This window comes from Aristolochia californica, unplaced genomic scaffold (genome assembly GCF_029961685.1).
Source record: "Aristolochia californica isolate CCGP_79_NKW_82.1479 unplaced genomic scaffold, dmAriCali1.0.hap1 SCAF_6, whole genome shotgun sequence".
NCBI lineage: Eukaryota > Viridiplantae > Streptophyta > Magnoliopsida > Piperales > Aristolochiaceae > Aristolochia > Aristolochia californica.
The window spans coordinates 7,949,484-7,955,619 of record NW_027182257.1 but is presented as its reverse complement, the minus strand read 5'-3'; positions in this window follow the sequence as shown (position 1 = coordinate 7,955,619).

Below are 6,136 nucleotides of genomic sequence, written 5' to 3'. Positions count from 1 at the left end.
GAAACTAACTCCTTATATAGAAGGAGAGAACTAATGTGGATTTGAAAATATTTGAAATCCACCACTAATACAAAAAGTAACCTCTATGATTCAAGTGGTTGTGAGTCATTATCTCTATAATTGAGATTCTTGGATGAGTCATCATCTTGATCATTGTTATCATCCTTATCATCTTGATCTCCATGATTGAGATTAGGACAAGACCTTTGATGGGCTTGGTCCCATAGCATCTTTTGTTGACGAAGAGCTTTTACTCTTATCCTATGCAGGCGACAGCTGGCGGCATCCCATGCGTGTGACTTTATGGAAAATGGCCGACCAAAGATACTGTATGAGCCTGGCGTGATATGACAAATAGGCCAACTGTGGGCCGGAGGATAAGATTTTCTCTGTTGCTTTTGGACGGACTTGGCCGACGAATCTGGAACAGATTTATCTATCATAGTCATATCCTGCAAAATTATTTCTTTTTAGATGTTGCTTTAAATGCCTGTAACATAAGATTAATATATTCTTTCGGATCCTCGTCGGGTGGCTGACTATCCGGTAGGAATTCATTAGCATTATCATCATGCTCGGTACTGGTAAAGTCATCAATGTCTTCATCTTCTGCAGCTGATGGTTCCGAAACGGACATGTTGTCATCGACAGGGTGAGAAGAAGATGTGCCTTCATTGCACGTAGGAGCCATAGAATCCTTCATTGATTCTAACAATTTTTTCATAATATCTTTTTCCGAAATATTCGGAATCAAACTCTTCAATTGAGTTTTGAAACTTGTAAATAAATTGTCGGAGTCATAATGGACTTCCGGGACGGGATGCAATCCAAGATTATTTTTATTTTGCATGATAGCAGACTTAATTTCTGATACTTTTGTATCAATGTTGGGGAAATTTTTCCACCAACGAACATGAAATGTTCTTAATAACACTAGTAGGCTTTTATCATTAAAGCATGTAGTACAATCCCATCTCCAAATCCATGGTAGAGAAAATACCATAAACAAGATAGGACTGTCCCAATTTTTTGGGGGTTTTTCATAGAGCTTTCAGCTCAGGACTGGATTGAGTCCATTTAATAAAATAAGCCTTAATGGGCTCAGGTACGATAGAAATGGGTGGCCCAAATTTGTTCCACCATGCAAATACCCAACTGGGTAGAGGTAATGACCTCTGAAAGACATTTTTTTCCCATTGGAAAAACCATGAATGTCTATGGGAGGGATTTTGGTAATAAAAGGTATTATACCAAGAATCCATATAATCTCAATAATTAAAGTCCTTATCATTAGGAAGATTAGCTGCTTTAGCTAAATCAAATTTTCCCCATGTTGAGGGATGCATGAATCTTTGTATTGTACATTTGCTGTACGCTCGTGGGCTATCCCATTTAGCCATATTTGTCAGTGTATGATGCACTGATATAGAATTCAAGTGAACCAAAATGGATTCAAAGGAATACCATCGTTTTCCTGCACGGATGGCCATTTTTGTAAAATCTCCCTGGAATCCAATGTACCCTCAAGATCCTCTTTATTGAGGAGTAAAATTGTCTCCGTATCAGGAAGAGTAATATACTCTGGTTCTACTTCAAGTCTCTCCTTATACGACATTGGGGCTTCGCCCTTCTTGTCTGAGGAATTTCCTCTTTCTGGATTCTTTCGGCCTCGGCCTCTTGATTGTTGATTTCCACGTCCTCTCATTGGGAGTGGATTGCCCCTTGCGGGGTTATACATGATTTTGACCCTGGAGAAATTCACGGGTTAGAAAATCAGGTAAGTAATTTAATTCTCCTTTGATATGTTTTATATCAAAATCAAAGGCGCTTAATTCCGCCTGCCATCTGGCAAAGATTTGTTTGGAAGTAAGATTCTTCACATCCTTCTTAAGAATCGATTTGGCTGCTGAACAATCAACTCTTAAAAGGAATTTCTGATTTAATAAATCATCCTGGAATTTATGAATGCACTTAATTATTGCCAATATTTCTTGTTTAACAGTGGAATAATTAATATGTGCATCATGCCAGTTACCAGAGGTAAAGCAAACAAGTTCTTCTTTACCAAATGGATTTCTTTGTTTTAATATGCCACCATAGCCTATATGGGAGGCATCTGTCTCTACAACCTTCGGATAAGAAGGGTTAGTAAGGTTCAGACAAGGAAGTTGTTTGACCTTACTTTTGATTAATTGGACTGTCTGGGTATGTTTGGTAGTCCAAGGCTCAGTATTCTTTCTGAGTCTTTTATGTAATATAGCGGAGTCTTGTGCAAGATGAGGATAATAATCCGCTATATAATTGAGACTTCCTAGAAATCTCTGAAGTTGAGTTTTCTCTAGTAATTCATTAGGGAATTTAGAGGCAAACTCAATGCTTCTATCAATGGGAACTATTTTTCCCTTATGAATATTGTGACCTAAAAATCTAATAGAGGTCTGAAACAATTTCATTTTCGGTGCCGATATCACCAACCCATGTTTTATAATAACTATTTTCAAAACATGTAAATGCTTAAAATGAGCATCAATAGATTCTGAATAAACATGGATGTCATCAATATAAACAATGGTAAATTCAGAATAATTAGCAAATATATCATTCATGATATTTTGAAATTCAGATGGAGCATTTTTCAAACCGAAAGGCATAACATTCCATTCAAAGTGACCAAAAGGGACAGTGAATGCAGTTTTATATTTATCCTTTTCATTAATTTGAATTTGCCAATATCCAGATTTCAAATCAAATTTGGAAAAGATTTTAGCAGAAAACAATCTGTCTAATAAATCTTTTTTATTTGGGATAGGATAGCGAATCCATCTCAAACAGTCATTGAGTGGTTTATAATTAACCACTAATCGAGGAACACCTCGTTCCTTTTCTGCATTTTTATTGACATAAAAAGCAGTACAACTCCATGGGGAGTAAGATTTTCTAATCAATTTCTTATCCAACAGATTTTGGATTTCCTTTTTGCAGAGGTCTAGTAAAGCATGTTTCATTTGACTAGGTCTGGCTTTGGTGGGAATGGTTCTTTCATTGAACCCATCAATATATGGTAAAGACACAATATATTTATGTCGATCCCAAAAAGTTGTAGGAATGTCACTACAAATTTCTTGGGTTAATAATTTCTGAAGAGAACTAATTTTCTCTTTGATCTCTATAGTTTCCATCTGCTGTTCAAGGGTCAAAAATTGTATTTCTTTATGTAGGAAACTAAGATGATGTTCTTTCACATATCTCAGTTCAGAAATTTCATTTTTAAAACTAATTTGAGGAGGAGATTTGAAAGAGAAATATATAGGTTTATTATTAACCTGTCCATGAATTCCATGGTTGTCAATGCCTTTAATTGGCATAATTTTCTCCAAAAAAGGAGTACCTAATATGACCTGTTGTGTCATATTTTTTACTAATAAAAAGTCAGTAATAATGCACTGATTATTAGTGCAGATGGAGGCATTATTTAATTTATATTTAATCTTCATTTTGTCTCCAGTAGCATTGGCTAAGGTTTGAGTTGTTTTCTCAAAATATTGGGTTGGAATCAACCCTTCCTGGATGCAGTTTAAGTCTGCTCCACTATCAATCAGTGCTGTCAATTTAGGAATGACAAAGTTTTGATCAATAACTAAATTAATCACAGTATGCCATCTTTGATGGATGACTTTAGTGATTTGATTAAGAAAAGAGTCGTCAGATGTCTTTTCTTGTTGTACACTATTTTGTGCACATTTTTGTTCAAGCTTTTTATAAAGGGTTTTTAATTCTTTTAATTCAAGCTTGATTTCTTTAATTTCTCCTTGTAATGAAGAGATTGATACTGGTTGTTTAGAAGAAATAATTTCTTCTGAACGACTAATAATTTCCTTCAAAGAATAAGGTTTAACTCCTTGGCTGGGAGCATTCTTTGAAGTACTTTGAATTTGATCAAGATATTCTTTGATTAAATATCTTTTGGTTTGAGGATCTTCCTCTTGATCAATGTTCTTAAGCATAAGCTGTTGATCAGTAGTAAGAACATTAATCTGATGCATTTGAGCCACAGATTGCAGATGAGAACAACTACAATCAGGATCATCTTCTGATTGACTGGATGAAGCATAATCAATATCATCCCCAGAATCAGAATTTAAGAGAATTTTGGCCAACTGGATTCTCAATCCTTCATCTATCTGAAGTTGGTTCAATTTCTCTTTTGTTTTGCATCTATTGGAATAGTGGCCTAATTTACCACATTTATAACAGACAATTTTCTTTTTGTCTGGGGGATTTCTTCTAGGAGGTGGTCTCTGACGTGGAGGAGGTCTCCTAGGTTCATGACGAGTCTTATGATGAGACTGTTTTTTGGGATATCTCCTACTCTGTTGGGACTAGGGTTCTGGTCTCTTAGAATGAGAGATTTTCCCTTTTCCCTTCCTTTGATGGGAGGTGGTGGTCCTATGTCACAGGCAAATTGTTCACAGAATTCACCGAGCTCAAGCTTTCCAGTAAGATTTTGTTTCTTCAGTTGAGCTTGTAATTTTAAATCATTACATAGGGTCAGTCCTTCTTGAATGATAGCACTGGTAAGGAGACCATATGTATATTGTTGGTAGTTGATTATTCCTACCTCATTACCTAACCTTTTGCGTATCTTACTAGCAAAAAGCGTGGGTAAACCATCAATATATTTTGTTTTCCAATATTCATTATTGGCATCGGTTCTTTGCATAACCTTAGTAAGGAAAACATCTTTATACCATCGAAAATGGCTAAGTGTTCTACATCTAAGATTTTGCAAAACCTCTCGTCCCTTATCAGTAGTGGACATCAAATTGCCAATAAAATGGTGAACAATACATGAAATCAAGGTATAAACTGCATCATCCTCACCTAGGTAGGCTTGACCTGCTTCAGTTTTGATAACCTTTTTGGAATTGTAGATTTCATGATGTTGGGCAGGAGTGAGGATATTATCCCACCAACCTTTTAAGAGCCCAGAAAATCCAGCAGTTATCATTTCTGCTATACCTTGATCTGAATTCTTATGCTGTCTACAGATGGTAGCATACATAAGCATTCTTCGGCAATGTTCTAATATCTGATATTCAGACATAGAATCAATATCCTGGGACCTTTTTAATGCTTTGCCTGTTTCTCTGGTTATTTGAATTTAAGATGATATATAGAAAGTACAATAAAATATAGAAAAAAGCTGAAATATAGAAAGTAAAATGAACTATAGAAAGAAAGATGAAATATAGAAAGTAAAATGAACTATAGAAAGAAAGATGAAATATACAAAGTAAAATAAAATACAGCAAAAAGATGAAATAACGAAAGTAAAATGAAATATAGAAAGAAAGATGAAATATAGAAAGTAAAATGAAATACAGAAAAAAGACGAAATAACGAAAGTAAAATGAAATATAGAAAGAAAGATGAAATGTAGAAAGTAAAATGAAATATAGTAAGAAAAATGATATATAGAAAGTAAAATGAAATAAAGAAAGAAAGATGAAATATAGAAAGTAAAATGAAGTACAAAAAGAAAGATGAAATATAGAAAGAAGATTAAATTAAATAAATAAAAAATAAATATAGAAAGAAAGACGAAATATAGAAAGGAAAATGAATTATAGAAATTAAGAAGATATATCGAAAGTATAATGAAATATAGAAAGGAAGATAAAATATAAAATAAAAGATAAAATATAGAAAGTAAAATAAATATAGAAAGTAAAATTAAACTTAGAAAGTATGGAGATATATAGAAAGTAAAATGAAATATAGAAAGAAAGATGACATATAGAAAGTAAAATGAAATATAGAAAGAAAAATGAAAAATGGAAAGTAATATGAAATATTGAAAGAAAAATGAACTATAGAAAGATAGACGAAATATAGAAAGTAAAATGAAATACTGAAAAAAAAAGATAAAAAATAAAAAATAAAATGAAAGACGAGATATAGAAAGTAAAATGAAATACAGAAAGAAAGAAGAAATATAGAAAGTAATATGAAATATAAAAATAAAGATGAAAAATAGAAAACAACATGAAATATAGAAAGACAGATGAAATATAGAAAGAAATATAAAAAATAGAAAGTAAAATGAAATATAGAAAGAAAGATGAAATATAGAAAG